This window comes from Vulpes vulpes, chromosome 6, assembly GCF_048418805.1.
Source record: "Vulpes vulpes isolate BD-2025 chromosome 6, VulVul3, whole genome shotgun sequence".
In the NCBI taxonomy this organism is placed as follows: domain Eukaryota; kingdom Metazoa; phylum Chordata; class Mammalia; order Carnivora; family Canidae; genus Vulpes; species Vulpes vulpes.
The window spans coordinates 92,722,803-92,741,575 of record NC_132785.1 but is presented as its reverse complement, the minus strand read 5'-3'; the positions used below and the strand labels follow the sequence as shown (position 1 = coordinate 92,741,575).

The window sequence follows — 18,773 nt, the reverse complement described above, 5'->3', positions numbered from 1 at the left end:
CATGGATTTATTCAACAAAAATTTATTGAACATCTGCTAAGTACCAGGCTCTGGAGAAATAAGTCCATCCCCTTAAGAAGTGACCAGCACAGAGAAGGAATCACTGAGTGATAAGTGGGTGAAAGGTGTGAAGAGACAGATGCAGGAGCACTGCAAAGGAGGGGATTCAGTGTCTCGGAGAATCAGGGAAGGCTTTACAAAGGAGGCAAGGCTTTATCTCAGTGTCTGAGGAGGCTGGTTTTGGGCAGAAAAAGAGAGATCAGAAAGGGCATTTTAGTGTGCTCAGTCTGTGCAGAGTTAGAGTTATAGAAGGGTCATGGTATATTTGGGAGATGGATTGACTTTCAGTATGACTGAGGGCATCTGTATCAGGAGAGGTGAGAATTTAAACAGGAAGACAGAACCAGACTGTGATGGCCTTACATAGCATGGTAAGGGGTTTGGCAAGGTGGTGCCAGCACAAATCTTTCAGCAGATAAATAACAAGATCAGGTTTCCATTTTCACTCTAATAGGAGACTGGAGGCTGGACTGAAGTAAGGAAAGCCTTGAGACAGGATGACCAGAAAGGAAGCCATTGTAATAATCCAGAAAAAGAGACTCACAAAGACCCTAATAAAGAGAAGACTGTGGCAATTAGAAGTGGGATTGGATGTAAAAACTATTTCAGTGATAGAATTGAAAAGATCTTGAGACCAATGGGGGAAATATGAGAAAGGGATGAGTTCCAGATAGGGATGAATTTCAGATTATAGCTCAAAAGGCTAAATGGCTGACTTTACTGGGAAACAAGCAAGGAGAACCCATTTATAAAGGGAAACTGAATCCAACTTGAGTTTGAGATGACTGTGGGGGACATGGATGAATGTCAGACATAGGGCTGGAAATACAAATCAAGAACTAAAGAGAAGCTGGGTGCAAATTTGGGAATCATTAACATGTGGACTGTAGCTGATACACTGACAATATATAAGATCACAGGGGAGAAAAAATTATAAATTGGAAAGGGACCAATGACTAGGGAGACCATATATCCCAGATTGTCCAGGACAGTCCTGGTTTACACCTGTTGTCCTAGCACAATTATTCATAGCAATTTGTTTAATTTCAAAAGTGTCCCGGTTTAAACAATAAATTCATAGTCCCGCTAACCAATAACCCAACTCTGGGGACCATCAAACAAGAGTAAAGGAGACAAAGAGGAATATCAAGAAGTATAGGAAAACCAAAAAAGAGGGCATCTTTAACCATATAGGGAATAGGCTCCTAATAAAATGTGTAAATTTCATACTATCAAATAAACAACAAATTTTTTATTGAAACTTGATCATTTTTTAAAGATTTTATTTATTTATTCATGAGAGACATAGAGAGGCAGAGACACAGGCAGAGGGAGAAGCATGGGACTCAATTCCAGGATCCCGGGATCACAACCTGACCCAAAGGCAGATGCTTAACCACTGAGCCACCTAGGTGCCCCAGAAACTTGATTATTTAAGCTAAAGTCACCTATTAAAAAAAATAAATATAAGAGACAAGCCATGAAAATTCCCAAATAAAAGCAAAAGGAACAAGAACTTTACCATGTTTTAAATTGATTATAAAGTTACAATAATAAAAGAGTTTGATGAATGAACTGACAGAAACATCAGTGAAACAGAATAAAAGTTAGAGAACCAAACACATATGGAAATTTAACACATGATAGAAATGACTGTCTTATAAATGAAGCTAAGATATATTAATCATTAAATGATGGTGGGACAGTTGGCCAACCATCTGGAAGAAAACACTAAATTCTTACACTCTATTTCCATTCCAAATGGATAAAACATTAAACATTTTTAAAATAAATCATAAATATGCTAGAAGAAAGCATGGATTTTTTTTAAAAAATCATCTTGAAGCTGATGACAGGTAAACATTACATATAACATAAAACACCAAACACATAAAAAATGGAAAAATTTATCTCAATAAAAGTTAGCATTTTCTGATGGACAAGAGAACACAAATAAAGTCAAAAGTCAAATAGCAACATAGAATATTTGCAACATATATGATAGATCAACCTTGACCTCTTATGAATCAGTGGGTAAAAACCAACAACCCCATTTTTAAGTGAATGAAAGATATGAAAAGAAAAATAAAAATTTCTACTATGCAAAAGAAAAGATGCTTAACCTCATTCATAATTTTAATCACTTGCACCTCAGATTGGTAAAAAAAAATTAATAACAGCTTTACTGAGATATAATTCAAATACTATAAAATTCCTCCATTTAAAATGTATAATTCTGTGGTTTATAGTGTATTCATAGACTTGTGAAACCATCATAGGATACTTTTCTGAATCTCAGTAAGTCTGGGGGTGATTATGGTCCTGTTCTCACGAAGCTGTTGTAGGAGATAATTAGCAATGTGCTTATACAGGGCTTGACATAATGCCTGGCCAATGGGAAACCCTTGGGACAGCAGGTATAGTTATGGTTATTAACTAAAGTCACACAATGAATCAAAGGTGAAGCTCAAGGTGGCATGAGACCCACCTCCCAGAAGGACCTGTCTCCCAATGCCATATAGATACTTCTGGGCACTCACTGAAGGAAGTACAGGTAGAAGAGAAGCAATGACTGTAACTGTTTAAAAAGCTCGGAGTAGCTAATAATTGAGTCAGGCACAACTCCTCCCCATCAGCCAAGCCACTGATTCTCAAGTTAAGACTGAACGCCATTTGGTACACTTTTAGGAATATTATCCTACATGTACATTTTCATAAATACTCAAAGATATTTCCAAATCAGTATTAAAATAAATACTTTTATTTTATTTGGCTCAGTTGGTTAGGCATCCTACTCTTGATATCAGCTCAGGTCATGATCTCAGGGTCATGAGATCACCCCCATGTCAGGCTCTGTGCTCAGTGGGGAATCTGCTTCTCTCCCTCTCCCCTCACTCTCTCCTTTACTCTCTCTCTAAAAATGAATAAATCCTTAAAATATATATTAAAATAAATATGTTGGTAAAGACAACAAGATTCAATTAGACATTGCTTTTCAAAAATAGGATACTAAACAGGATACAGCAATTTTCAAAGTAGGTGGCTGATAACCAGTTAATCAACTCATGAATATTGAGTATAAAAGGATAGAACTGGAAGATCCCACTGAAAGATTTCAAGAAAAAGCTGTCAGTATGCCAATTCTCCTTTCCTACTAAGGATTCGGATATACACTACTTGCCCTTTGACTCAGAAAATTCAGTTTGTATCCCCTGCAGCAGAGGGACATGGTGGACTGACTTCTGGCACTACTCCCTCAGTACACAAATCCTAAAGTTAGCCATCTCACTGAGGGAAAGGATCTGTTGAGGAAACTTTCCTAGACAACTACAAAGGAAGTTAACATCACCCCCTTTTATTTTTTTCATCACCTCCTTTTATTAATCAGGCTAGTTCTTCATTCATACATGAAAGTAACCCGCAAAAAGCTAGAACGTTTTAGGACAATAAGCCATATGAAACAGAAGGACCAAAATAACTAAACCATAATCAACAAAACCAAAAGGCAACTTTCAGAATGGGAGAAGATATTTGTAAATGACATATCAGGTAAAGGGTTAGTACCCAATCTATTTAAAAAAAAAAAAAAACCCTCAACACCCAAAACCCAAATAATCCAGTTAAGAAATGGGCAGAACACATGAGCACACATTTTTCCAAAGAAGACATACATATGGAAACAGACACATGAAAAGATACTCAATAACACTCATCATCATTTGGAAAGATAGAAAGAGATGGAGTACTTCCAAATTCGTTCTATGAGGCCAGCATCACCTTAATTCCAAAACCAGACAAAGACCCCACCAAAAAGGAGAATTACAGACCAATATCCCTGATGAACATGGATGCAAAAATTCTCAACAAGATGCTAGCCAATAGGATCCAACAACACATTAAGAAAATTATTCACCATGACCAAGTAGGATTTATCCCCAGGACACAAGGCTGGTTCAACACTCGTAAAACAATCAGTGTGATTCATCATATCAGCAAGAGAAAAACCAAGAACCATATGATCCTCTCATTAGATGCAGAGAAAGCATTTGACAAAATACAGCATCTATTCCTGATCAAAACTCTTCAGAGTGTAGGGATAGAGGGAACTTTCCTTGACATCTTAAAAGCCATCTACGAAAAGCCCACAGCGAATATCATTCTCAATGGGGAAGCACTGGGAACCTTTCCCCTAAGATCAGGAACAAGACAGGGATGTCCACTCTCACCACTGCTATTCAACATAGTACTAGAAGTCCTAGCCTCAGAAATCAGACAACAAAAAGACATTAAAGGCATTCAAATTGGCAAAAAAGAAGTCAAACTCTCCCTCTTCGCCGATGACATGATACTCTACATAGAAAACCCAAAAGCCTCCACCCCGAGATTGCTAGAACTCATACAGCAATTTGGTAGCGTGGCAGGATACAAAATCAATGCCCAGAAATCAATGGCATTTCTATACACTAACAATGAGACTGAAGAAAGAGAAATTAAGGAGTCAATCCCATTTACAATTGCACCCAAAAGCATAAGATACCTAGGAATAAACCTAACCAAAGAGGTAAAGGATCTATACCCTAAAAACTATAGAACACTTCTGAAAGAAATTGAGGAAGACACAAAGAGATGGAAAAATATTCCATGCTCATTGATTGGCAGAATTAATATTGTGAAAATGTCAATGTTACCCAGGGCAATATACACGTTTAATGCAATCCCTATCAAAATACCATGGACTAACTCTCTGAAGATTTGTGTGGAATCAGAAAAGACCCTGAATAGCCAGGGGAATTTTAAAAAAGAAAACCATATCTGGGGGTATCACAATGCCAGATTTCAGGTTGTACTACAAAGCTGTGGTCATCAAGACAGTGTGGTACTGGCACAAAAACAGACACATAGATCAATGGAACAGAATAGAGAACCCAGAAGTGGACCCTGAACTTTATGGTCAACTAATATTCAATAAAGGAGGAAAGACTAGTCTCTTCAATAAATGGTGCTGGGAAAACTGGACATCCACATGCAGAAGAATGAAACTAGACCACTCTCTTGCACCATACACAAAGATAAACTCAAAATGGATGAAAGATCTAAATGTGAGACAAGATTCCATCAAAATCCTAGAGGAGAACACAGGCAACACCCTTTTTGAACTTGGCCACAGTAACTTCTTGCAAGATACATCCACAAAGGCAAAAGAAACAAAAGCAAAAATAAACTATTGGGACTTCATCAAGATAAGAAGCTTTTGCACAGCAAAGGATACAGTCAACAAAACTAAAAGACAACCTACAGAATGGGAGAAGATATTTGCAAATGACGTATCAGATAAAGGGCTAGTTTCCAAGATCTATAAAGAACTTATTAAACTCAACAGCAAAGAAACAAACAATCCAATCATGAAATGGGCAAAAGACATGAATAGAAATCTCACAGAGGAAGGCATAGACATGGCCAATAAGCACATGAGAAAATGCTCTGCATCACTTGCCATCAGGGAAATACAAATCAAAACCACAATGAGATACCACCTCACAGCAGTGAGAATGGGGAAAATTAACAAGGCAGGAAACAACAAATGTTGGAGAGGATGCGGAGAAAAGGGAACCCTCTTACACTGTTGGTGGGAATGTGAACTGGTGCAGCCACTCTGGAAAACTGTGTGGAGGTTCCTCAAAGAGTTAAAAATAGACCTGCCCTACGACCCAGCAATTGCACTGTTGGGGATTTACCCCAAAGATTCAGATACAATGAAATGCCGGGACACCTGTGCCCCGATGTTTCTAGCAGCAATGTCCACAATAGCCAAACTGTGGAAGGACCCTCGGTGTCCATCGAAAGATGAATGGATAAAGAAGATGTGGTTTATGTATACAATGGAATATTACTCAGCAATTAGAAACGACAAATACCCACCATTTGCTTCAACGTGGATGGAACTGGAGGGTATTATGCTGAGTGAAGTAAGTCAATCGGAGAAGGACAAACATTATGTGTTCTCATTCATTGGGGGAATATAAATAATAGTGAAAGGGAATATAAGGGAAGGGAGGAGAAATGTGTGGGAAATATCAGAAAGGGAGACAGAACATAAAGACTCCTATCTCTGGGAAACGAACTAGGGGTGGTGGAAGGGGAGTAGGGTGGGGGGTGGGGGTGAATGGGTGCCGGGCACTGAAGGGGACACTTGACGGGATGAGCACTGGGTGTTATTCTGTATGTTGGTAAATTGAACACCAACAAAAAATTAATTTATTAAAAAAAACATTCATCATCAAAGAAATGCAAACAAAACTACAATGTGATATCACCTTATGCCAGTCAGAATGGCTAAAATTAAGAACACAGAAAACAACAGATGTTGGCAAGGATGTAGAGAAAGGGGAACCCTCTTACACTGTTGGTGGGACTACAAACTAGTGCAGCCACTCTGGAAAACAGTGTGGAACTTCCTCAAAATGTTAAAAAAAATAAAAAATAAAGTTAAAAATAGAACTACCTTATGATTGAGCAATCACACCGTTAGGTATTTACCCAAAGAATACAAAAACACTAACTCAAAGAAGCACATGCACCCCAAGGTTGATAGCATTATCAACAATAACTAAACCATGGAGAGAGCCCAAATGTCCATCGACTGACGAATGGATAAGGAAGATGTGTACACACACACACACACACACACACACACACACACACAGTAATATTAGTCATCAAAAGGAATGAAATCTTGCCCTTTGCAATGACACGGATGGAGCTAGAGTGTATTATGCTAAGTAAAATAAGTCAGTCAGACAAAGGCAAATACTATATGATTTCATTTATATGTGGAATTTAAGAAACTAAACAGATGAACATGGAAGGAAAAAGAGAGAGAGGCAAACCATGAAACAGACTCTTAGCTATAAAGAACAAACTGAGGGTTGATGGATGGGAGGTGGGCTGAGGATGGGCTAAATGGGTGATGGGCATTAAGGAGGACACTTGTGATGTGCACTGGGTGTTATATGTAAGTGATGAATCACTAAATTCTAGTCCTGAAACCAGTATTAACTAATTAGAATTTAAATAAAAACTTGAAACAAACAAACAAAAAACTAGAACTCTTTAGGGAAATCAGCCATATAAAATGGAGAGACCAAAACAAAGTAATTGAACCCTTCAGGAAACAGAAAATTCAAGGAATAGAAAAAAAACTAAGAGAAAAATTCTAAATTAGTATCCTAAGATTCAAGAGGATATTGCATTCATAAAATAAGAACACTGTTACAAGAAGGCAGTATCAGAAAAAAGAGATTACTGGAAACTTAAAATATTACTACTAATGTAGAATTATTTAACAGAGAGTGTGAAATATTAACACAGACACAGCCAAGCCTGAAATGGTAATGTATAATATAAAGCAAAGAAAATTCCCCAGAACTTCAACCAAAAGACAGTGAAAGTTTGAGGAGAAAGTTGCAAAGACAGAAAGGACCAATACAAGAGGTACAACATTTGCTTAGAAACAGTTCAAAAGAGAACAGAAATTGGCATGAGGGAATAATAATAAGATAATCAAATACAAGAATTTCCTGAGCTGAAGACTCAGGTCTTTAGATTAGAGGATCCACAGAGTCTCAAGCAGGTAAATAGGGAAAAAAGTTGACATCCGGACACACACTGATGAAATTTTCAGAATCCTAAAGAGAAAGAGAATTCTAAAACTTTGCAGAAAGGAAAAAACAGGTCACCCACAAAGGAATAATAGGATAACATTACACTTCTCCTGTGTATCACAAGCTATCAGAAGGCAATAAAGTCTTCAATATCCCAATGACATACTTCTGAACCTAGATGTGCCAGTTATTGATTTATTGCCTCTTTGCTCCAAATTGTCCTTTTTTGCTTGCTCTATAAAAATTGACCTAGGCCCTTTATTTTTCTTTGACAGCCATCACCAAAGCTTTGCCAGTAGATGAGGCTGAAGCAACCTCACAGGGTTTTGTGTCCTGCTTTGCGTACTATCACTCAGCAGGCTGCTGCAGCACCAGCAGCTTTTCTAGCAACCACCTCCCAAAGTGCAAAGCTGGCAGCAGCACCCAGTGGCCAGAAGTACTCCTGGAGTCATTGCTGGAGCTGTTTCATCGTACAGCATCATCCCTGGTGAGAGACCCTTGAACAGACACATGAACAATTTTCCCTAACAATTCTCCTTACAGGGCAGATTTCTAGCAAGTTCCAGAGGGTAGATTTCCAACTAGCATGGCACCACAGCATCCTCTCTGCTATCCAATGAGCCATGGCTGTCCTTTCTCCAAAAAGATCTGGATTTCAGCTCTGGGCTCAGGGTGGCTCTTCCTGGGAATTCTCTCAGCAGAGGGGGTAGAACTGTTATTTATATCTATTATTCCTATATTCTTTAGAGAGTTCTCTTTACTTCTTACTAGATAATTCCTCATTGTTCCAGTCCTCCATTAGAGTTAATAATTCTTTACATTATTTACCTTTAAACTACTGTGTGGCTTCTGTCTCCTGATTGGACCCAGAGTGATGCACTAGATTGGGATCTTGATGAGCACCAATTGTATATGAGGGTGAAAGAAAGACATTTTCAAAAATCCAGCAATACAAAAAATTATTCTGTACATTATTTGATAATAGCCTTCAGCAAAACAACAAAAAATATTTAAGAATAATAAATGGTTTCTGAGAGGGAAAGGAACTATTACAAGAACCCAATAAATAGAAAATTGAAGATGACAACTTTGCAATTGACTTAGAAAGCAATTGATCCAAATTAAAACAAGAGGTTAGAGCTTTCTGTGAAAGTCTTTAAGAACAAGATGGTTCCATTTATGATTAAAAACCTAGAGGCTCTGGGGCACCTGGGTGGTTCAGTTGGTTAAGCATCTGACTCTTGATTTTGGCTCAGGTCATGATCTCATCTCAGGGTCATGAGAGATTAAGCCCTACCTGGGGCTCTGTGCTCAGTGGGGAGTCTGCTTGGGATTCTTCCTCCCTATACCTCTACCCCTGTGCATGCATATGCATGCTTGCTCTCTCTAAAACAAATCTTAAAAAAAAAAAAAGAAGAAGAAGAACATGGAGGCTCTTAAGGACATGTCTTTCAGTTAACAAGTGAAAAGAAAAATAGTAACTCCAAAGGAGGAAATAACAAACAAAGCCTGTGGGGGGAAAAAGTACTTCAGATATAATTGAAAATAAAGCAAAACAAAACAAAACAAAAACCCTGAGTAATTATGACAAGGTAAAAAAGGTAATCCATTTGAGTTGAAACATTGTCTTGATTATGGCATAGGATGGATATACTTCTCTAAAGGTTCATTCATGGGACATCTGGGTGATTCAGCGGTTAAGCGTCTGCTTTCAGCTCAGGGCATGATCCTGGGGTCCTGGGACTGAGTCCCGTGTCAGGCTCCCACAAGGAGCCTGCTTCTCTCTCTGCCTAGGTCTCTGCCTCTCTGTCGCTGTGTCTCTCATAAATAAATAAAATCTTTAAAAAATATATAAAAAAATAAATTAAAGGTTCATTCATGTTACTTGATTCTACTGGGAATAATAGTTACATAAGTATGATATTATAAATATTTTTCACTGCATTTCAACTTTTAGAATCCACCTACAGGCAAAACAGAAAGTTGTTGCATAACACAACAGAATATACATGCTACTAACAAATGTAAATCTTGACAATGTGAAAGTAATATAATGACTGACCAAAGCTAGGAGGGAGCAAGGGTGATGAAAGTGGAGGAAATGCTATATGTGGATGATGTTCCATTTGTATCATTTTACATTTTATGCAGTAGAGAATTAATACATACTGTCTAAAGTTAATAACTTAAAAAATAAATGTATATGTGTGTATACAAAATGTGTTTATTATTTAAATGATGGTGTAGCCAAAATGATTTAAAAGGGGAGATTTACCAACTGTGGTATTTCTTCTACCTACCCACTTCTCCCACTCATGAGTAGAGAAACCATGTAATTTATCATCCAAATAGGACACTTAGGAGAGTGAAATTGGGAGCTAAAAATAATGAACAATCATTAATCCATCAACAAGCATTAACCAGGACTGTCTGGGCAAACCAAAACGTAAGGTCATTCTACTCATAAATCTGTAGAACTTCTTCTATGAGGCTAGCTCAGGGTACAAGAAGGGAAATTACTTTTAAAGCTCTCCAAGTTCTTCATTACCTGGCTGGCAAACACAATGAGGATAGATGTGAGTAAAATCTGGAAAGACAAATAGAGTCAAATTTAAACGAGTATTCAAATTGTTATAATGTACACCTTCTCTAATCCCACATGTAGGCAAGGGGATTTGCATTTGAATTCATCTGCTTTTCCAATCAGTGTAAGAAATCTCCCCTTCTCCAAGCACTAAAGCAGAAATAACGACTCACTGGTGTGCCTGATTATTATGATTCTGTGATGTCCTTTAAATTTTAGGGCTAGTTCCAGATCCATATACGACAAACCAAAATAATACTTTCAGCAAAAACAATAGTAGTTGCTATTTTTTTTTTTTTTTTGGTGATTTTCTGTGTCAAGATGTTTCCAATTTGCATGAATCACAGAGCTGGATAAACAAAATAAAACAGCAATCTAGATTTAGAGTGGATAATCCATGGGACCTCAATATGTGGGTGAGTGGGAGGCTTAACAGCACCCTTCCTGACCTAGAGACTCCTGGAAGATCTCATTTTCAGCTTTCTAGGTGCAGTAACTGTGCCTACAAAATACATTCTCAAATTCCACTCTAAGCTGGACTCTACTGACTGGTCTCCTACCTGCTACAGTCAGCAAGGACAATGATACAAATGGAACATTGACTTGGGAGCCAGACCCTTTCCATCCCTAGGGCTACAAGGAGATTTGTAGTCCCCTGGTCTGAATAGAAACTTCTCTTGGTCTTATAGAAACTCTAGTAAGGTACAAGGGAAAGCAACAGAGACACAGAAAATATCCTTTTTGCTTGTTTGTTCACTTGCTTCTTGAGGTGGGTGGGGGAGACAGACATTTCTCCATATTTCGAAGACTCCTGTCAAAGTCATCAGATATTTTCCGCATGATTCCTTATTGCAAGCAAACTTAACACTTGTGGGTCTTTAAGAATAAATTCCTTATTCTACTATCTCTTTCTATTCTTTATTTTGAATGATAGCATAAAAAAATTCTTGGCCCCCTAGGAATTGGTTTTGGTTGTTGATGCTTGAAGAATCCCATTTATGTAGGATTATAAGAATAAGTGACTGTCAAACCCCAATCACCCATCCAAGAAGATGTCCTCCTACATGCTAAATGCTTTGTGCACCCTTGAATATTTCAGCAGTGCTTGTAGAAAAGCATGCTGTCTCCTTCACCAAGGAGGCCATGACTCCACTAGGAAATTAAGGCAGTTGGTTGACATTTACCCTAGGTTCCCAATTGACAAAACAATGACAGGCTTCCAGAGCAATCTTCTCCTGACTAAAAATCTAAGGGATGCAACCTGGATCATTTAAAACAGTATTATATGGGGGTGAATGGGTGACAGGCACTTGAGGGGGGCACTTGACAGGATGAGCACTGGGTGTTATTCTGTATGTTGGCAAACTGAACACCAATAAAAAAAATTATTATTAAAAAAATAAAATAAAAATAAAACAGTATTATATGTGTCACACATTTATATGGTCAACTAATCTTTAACAAAGCAAGAAAGAACATCCAATGGAAAAAAAGACAGTCTCTTCAACAAATGCTGTTGGGAAAATTGGACAGCTATATGCAGAAGAATGAAATTGGACCACTTTCTTACACCATACACAAAAATAAATTCAAAAAGGGTGAAAGACCTAAATGTGAGACAGGAATCCATCAAAATTCTGAAGAAGGACACAGGCAGCAACCTCTTCGACATCAGCTGCAGCCAACTTATTACTAGTCATGTCTCCAAGAGGCAAGGGAAACAAGGACAAAAAACAACTGGGATTTCATCAAGATAAAAATGTTCTGCATAGTGAAGGAACTAATCAACAAAACTAAAAGACAATCTACAGAATGGGAGAAGATATATGCAAATGACATATATCTAATAAAGGGTTAGTATACAAAATCTATACAGAATTTATCAAATCCAACACCCAAAAACAAATAATACAGTTAAGAAATGGGCAGAAGACATGGACAGACATTTTTCCAAAGAATACATGCAGATAGATAACAGACACATGAAAAGATGCCCAATAACACTCATCATTAGGGAAATGCAAATCAAAACTAACATGAGATAACCACTCCATATCTGTCAGAATGGCTAAAACAACTCAGGAAACAACAGATGTTGGTGAGGATGCAGAGAAAGGGGAACCCTCTTATGTTGTTGGTAGGGATGCAAACTGGTGCAGCCACTCTGGAAAACAGTGTGCAACCTTCTCAAAAAGTTAAAAATAGAACTATCTTATGATTGAGCAATTACACAAATACAAAAACAGTGATTCAAAGGGGCACATGCACCCCGACGTTGATAGCAGCATTATCAACAATAACCAAACCATGGAGAGAGCCCGAATGTCCATTGACTGACGAATGGATAAGGAAGATGTGTACATACACATACACACACAGGAATATTAGTCATCAAAAGGAATAAAATCTTGCCCTTTGTAATGATGTGGATGGAGCAAGAGTATATTATGCTAAGCAAATTAAGTCAGAGAAAGACAAATACCATATAATTTCATTCATATGTGGAATTTAAGAAACAAAATAGATGAATACGTAGGGGAAGCAGGGAGAAAAGAGAAGGAGGCAAACCATAAGAGACTCTTAACTATAGGGTACTAACTGAGGATTGCTGGAGGGGAGGTAGGTTTTGGGATGGGCTAGATGGGTGATAGGCATTAAGGAAAGCCCTTGCTGGGTGTTACACATAAGTGATGAATCACTAAATTCTACTCCTGAAACCAATATTACACTCTATGTTAACTAACTAGAATTTAAATAAAAACTTGAAACCAAAAACAAGACAAAAAAAACAGTACTACATATGTTCACAGAACATTAGTTCTCCAAGATGCTTCCATGGCTGTATACATTTGGGGAATTCTACTCACCACAGCATGTCTCAAAGATTCATAATACAGGTCACATATGAAATGTTCTTAGAAATCCTACTACTCAAATAAATCTGTGGTTAAACTAGCATTTCCCAAACTTATTTTAACACTGAACCTTCGTTTTATAAATCACATATCATTTTCCCAGAAGACATTTGGGGAAGTGTTCTAAGAGAGGAAAAAAAAAAAGAAGGAAGAGAGAAAAGGTATATAGAAGGAAAATATGAGAAACATTTTCTTTAGTGACAAAGACTTACACAATAACACCTTTCTGGGAATTAGGAACCAATATCCTGCTAGAAGAACCAGTTTTTAAAATGTGTCCCCTTCTTTGGGCTGACACAACTGCATGGCAAGCAAATAGCTTTGACAATACTGCTAGCTGGATTTTGGCCCCCACATGTACCCCATACCCAAACATGAAGGCCCTACTTGACCCTATACCAATCTGTGACACATTATCTGTCCTTTCTATCACCAAAACATGGAGACTAAGAGAGCCCATTCCACTGAAAACTCTAACTCCAGCCTAGACTGCAGTGGTTTTGTCAGAACATCAAGTCTTCCTTAAGCATAAAGGAAAATTTAGGCTTATACTGGGACTGGTGTGAACATAACAATTTTCTGGACCCACTGCTTAAGTACCCAAGGCAGATGAGGTTTGATTAACAGCTCTTCATATCCCCTCTACCCCCAGGTAAGTCCTTTGTTTATCTTGGGGCATTTGTTTTTCAAAATAACTCACAGTCCTCTCTCTTGCCTCTTTTGGGGTAGGTGTTCCATCTAAGCACCTGGGATATTGATGATTTAACACACCACACATTCCCACCCTCCACAGCAAGGTATTCTATCTCAGGACCTAGAAAGTGAGCTTGGCCTTGGCTATGCAATCTATACATGCCACCAGGAGTATCCTTCTTAATGTGTGAAATGTGCTGCTGGCAGGCGGCTGCAAATCCCCTTTCTCCAGCTACTTGCCTCTCTATGACTGATACCTCAGCAGTTCAGCAGGATTGGTCCCAAAGATCACTGGGAAGAAAAGGGTTAGAGAATGGGAAGAAACTGTATACAGAATTCGTCCAGAACTACTCAGATCCAGTTACAGTGTTGGAGCTCTCTTGCTCACCCATGCTCTCTCACAAGCAGGATTCATTTGCCCTTCTGTTATTATTTGTTCTGGGAGGTTTTCCTTTCTCTAGAACAGTTTCATACCTTGAGGTTTCCTGGAAACACTCTGGGAGGAGTCTGATCCTTCATTATTGAAACTGGCCCAGGCCTGAAATGTTGTGAGCTGTAATCTCAGCCAACGTCACGTTCTCTCCCTTGTTTCCTTTGCAAAACATCACTGCAATCAGTCCCACTGTTTTTCAATATGAGGTGCTGGCACTGAGCCCAGATGTGGCTGCCCAGGCCTCGTCCTGTCAGGGAGTGGAGATAGTGCCAACCTGACACAAAGCCCTCCCACCAAATCTCTGGGTGGCTCCTAGCCTGCAGCACTGCCCAGCTTCCGGGATGAGGTCAGAGTGCAGCAAGCCAGGGAGCCTGCCAGCTGGGTGTGCCCTAGCCTCCCACCCTGGTCCTAATCACATTGTTACCCATATGGCTGGTATTATAAGCTTAATAGGGCCCCTTGGCCTAATTCCCACTGGGGAGCCCCAGAGTCCCTTTGAGTTTTGAAAGACCTGATCAAATGAAGAATGGCAACTGGGAGGCTCCAGAAGGGACCCTCCTGCCTTTCCCTCCTCTCACAGAAATCATTCTTCCTCTCTTTTCTGTTTTTGCCTTGACTCTTTGGTTGCCCCAGCTGTTCATCTGCAGAATTTTTCTTCCCCATTATCTTTGGAGTCTGGCTCCTTGTCCTTCAGATAGCAGCTTTAATGTCGCCTCCTCCAAGAAGCCTTCCCTGACTTCCCAGGTTGAAGTGGCCACCTTGCAACTCCACCATATCAGCTTATTTTAATTCTCTGCATGGCACTAGTGACTGAGAGACTGTAGAACAGGAAACAAGGGTGTTACCCGTCTTTTTCGCCTGACACACAGGTGTTAAATATTTATTGAAAAATAGGAGTTTGTGCATTGTATGTTCTCATTCATTTGGAGAATATAAATAATAGTGAAAGGGAATATAAGGGAAGGGAGAAATAATGTATGGAAAATATCAGAAAGGGAGACAGAACATAAAGACTCCTAACTCTGGGAAACAAACTAGGGGTCGTGGAAGGGGAGGAGGGCGGGGGGTGGGGGTGAATGGGTGACGGGCACTGAGAGGGGCACTTGACGGGATGAGCACTGGGTGTTATTCTGTATGTTGGTAAATTGAACACCAATTAAAAAATAAATTTATTATAAAAAAAAATAGGAGTTTGTGTACTGGCCCCAGTACTTACTGATTGTGTGACCTTGGGAAGATTACTTAAACTCTTTGTGCCTTGGTTTCTTATCTTTAAAACAGGGATAATTATAGTACTTAATTTCTGGGATTATTAAAGGATTAGACAAATAATCCTTATATAGTCCTTAGCAGGGTGCCTGACGCAGAGTGGACACTCAAGAAGCACTAGCTATTATAATCATCAACATGTTAGCCCATTAGCTCTCTGGTCATCTCCCAATATTCACTAACTTCCCAGCCTAGTAGAGCTGTGAAAGAATGCAGAGGAATCCAGACCACAGAGAAGGACAGGGGAGGCACTGTAGGGAAGTATGCTAGAGGAAGAAAGGTCACAGAAGAGCTCATGAAATCAGACCAGGAAAGTAACACCTTCTATTTCCCAAATAAGGACTACTCCTTTCAAGATTTTATTTATTTACTTGAGAGAGAATGCATGGGGAGGAGCAGAGGGAGAGGGAGAAGCAGTCTCCCTTGAGTGCAGAGCCTGACATAGGGCTTGATCCCAGGCTCCAGGATCATGACCAGAGCCAAAGGCAATTGCTTAACTGACTGAACCACCCAGGTGCTCCTCCAAAGTGACTCTTCCTTTGTTTACATTGTGGTGCTGTGTCTCCCACCCTGGATAAGACAACCCCTCAGGTGGACAAACATACCTGCCAACAGAGGAGAGCGGAGAAGGCTGAGGCTTCAAGAAGTTCTCCCAGCTTGGCCAGAATAACCAGAAACAGGCACCTGATTTCCATGACAAATATGGTAATGCTGTATTAGCTAGTGGAGCCACTTTCTGTACTGCTGTATGGGCATATACAGCAACACAAATTGGAATAGAATGGAACCTGTCCTCTGTTGGCAGAGTCACCCCAAAGGAGCGGAGGGATCAGTAATCCCAGCTGGTGTAGTAATGGATTGTTTCAAAACCAACTCATAATTGATGCCAAGTGAAAGCACTGTGCACCCACTAAAATGTGGCATGATTTAAGAAATAAAGTACATTTGAAACCTTCAAAAAAAAAAAAAATACCCCCACCCTTTCTACAATCTAGATATTCCAGCTCAGGCAGAAAAAGATACAGAGGTCTGTCTGTCAAGTCTTATTTGGGTTTCCTCATAAGCCTGACACCAGGATCTGGGTACAAGTTTTATTTGGAGGTGACAAGAACTCATGGTGACAAAACTGGAAACTGAGACAGTGAAGGGAGGCAAGTCAGTTAAGGGGCATAAATGAGAAACTTCTGGCTGCAGATAGCTGGGCTTTATCTCACTGAGACCTCTTAGAGACTCACCTCAGAACTCATTACTGTGGGGGTGAGGAAGCTGGAGGATTTACCCACCAAGTCCTGTCCCTTATTGACTAAGGTTGCTCCTCCGGTGTTAACTCCCCAACATTGTGTCCAGAAAGCACTGCCAGGGACCGTTCTCAGGCAGAGAGCCAGGGAAGCCAATGGACTCATACAGGATCGTTTGTGGGCAATGTTTGAGTGGGCCAAAATGATCTGAGCTGGGCCAGACAAATCCTGCTATATCAGTCTTTCTAATGACCAGTAGTAAGCTTCTTAAAAATAATGCCCTCATGGATAGAGGCATTTTAGAACATCTATTTCAGATTTGTCTTAACTTCCTAGAAATCCTTTCAACAACCCTTAAATAGACATGGTTATATAAATTAGCTTATGATTTCTTTGAAAGAAAGATTCATGGGGCAAGCAAAGCCTTCTCCACTAGTGGCCAGAATTCTGTCCTCCCTGGAATTGTAGTAAGAGCCCACAGAGTTCTGAGTAGACACTTTGCTTTAAACACTTTGGGAGGAGGTCAGATCTCACCAGTTTTCCATGGCGACAAAGCAGGAAAAGAGATAGAGTAGCCTGTTTTGCAAAGGTTTGAAGTTCAGATTGAAATCATAGCAGGGAGGCACACACCCTTTCCCTAACTACGGGGTAGAGTGAGCTCAGGAACTGGTGAAATAAACTGGATCCTAATGAGAAAAAATAATCTCTCTTCCCAAGTGACTCTCCACCCACCCATCTGGACATGCCTACTCTTACAAGCCCTGGGCAGGAACGGGCTTACTTTGAACAACAGAAGCATATCAGGGATCATTTTCCTGGAATTTAGCCATGGAAAAATTCACCCAACTACCATTTGACACTTTGATCCACAGAGCTTCCCCCTCCCCTCCCCAGGCACTCTGTAACCTCCATAGGGTCTTTGGATAATATCCTGCTTTAACTAAATCCACATTGATATTTGCCAACAAAGAATTTTCCACAGGCACTGCTGCCTGTGTTACATTCTCAAAGGGGGCAGGTAATTCAGCATGGAAGGCTCCAAGAAAGAAGGAAAAGTCTCATTCCTGGATTACAGCCCAAGTTGAGGGTCAAACCTTTATTAAAGACACACAAGAAGGTCAAGAATTTTTCTACAACTATTAAGTTGCCTAGAATAAAAATGCTTACAATCAGTTCACCAGGTAATAGTGAGAGGGTCATAGGATGGACAATTAGGAAGTCAAGAGTCCTTTGTTTCTGGTTGACACTCTTCTGACTAGTTATGTGGCCTCAGATGAATCATTTGACCTATCTAGACCTGTAAAATAATGAGTCAGTCAGGAGTAACAAAGAGTCAGCTCCTACAACAGTGCCCCTGCACCTACGATAGAGACTAGGCAACAAAATGCCCTCTCCCCTAGAATAGTGCCATGCATGTAACAAGCACTCCATATTTAGTGGCTAAATGAATGGAGGTGACAAATATGTCACTGTGTCTGACTTCTACTCCTCTGGCAGGTGCTGCTAATCAATGGTGCAAGTTTTTCATACTGAAATTGGATGCAGAATCATTATTCTTCTCAGCATAAGTCTCCAGACAGGAATAACTATTGGCACTCACATGTGAAATACCTATTGCCATACCAAGACAAATAGGAATTTCCCAACAGTCAACTTTTATCATAAGGAAAATGCTAAAAAGTAGACTGTCACACAGAAAAGATATATACAAACATGACTGAATCTTTCAATGTAGTCTACATAAGAATCTAGATTTTTTGTCATCTTGACTAGGGCAAGAAATACATTTGATCAGTGATAAGATCAGACCACTTGGGAGTCTTTACAAACATATACACATTTTGATACCCTATGGAAGTCATTAAATTTCTAATCCCAACCATGTAGAAGAAAACCAGCTCTGATGCATATCCCTAGCAA

At 39.5% G+C, this 18,773-nt stretch overlaps 1 pseudogene; it reads left to right on the top strand.

The window, feature by feature from the left end:
* Positions 1 to 316: 316 nt before the first annotated feature.
* Positions 317 to 16,516, top strand: LOC112921303 (cytochrome c oxidase subunit 7B, mitochondrial pseudogene; annotated as a pseudogene).
* Positions 16,517 to 18,773: the final 2,257 nt, after the last annotated feature.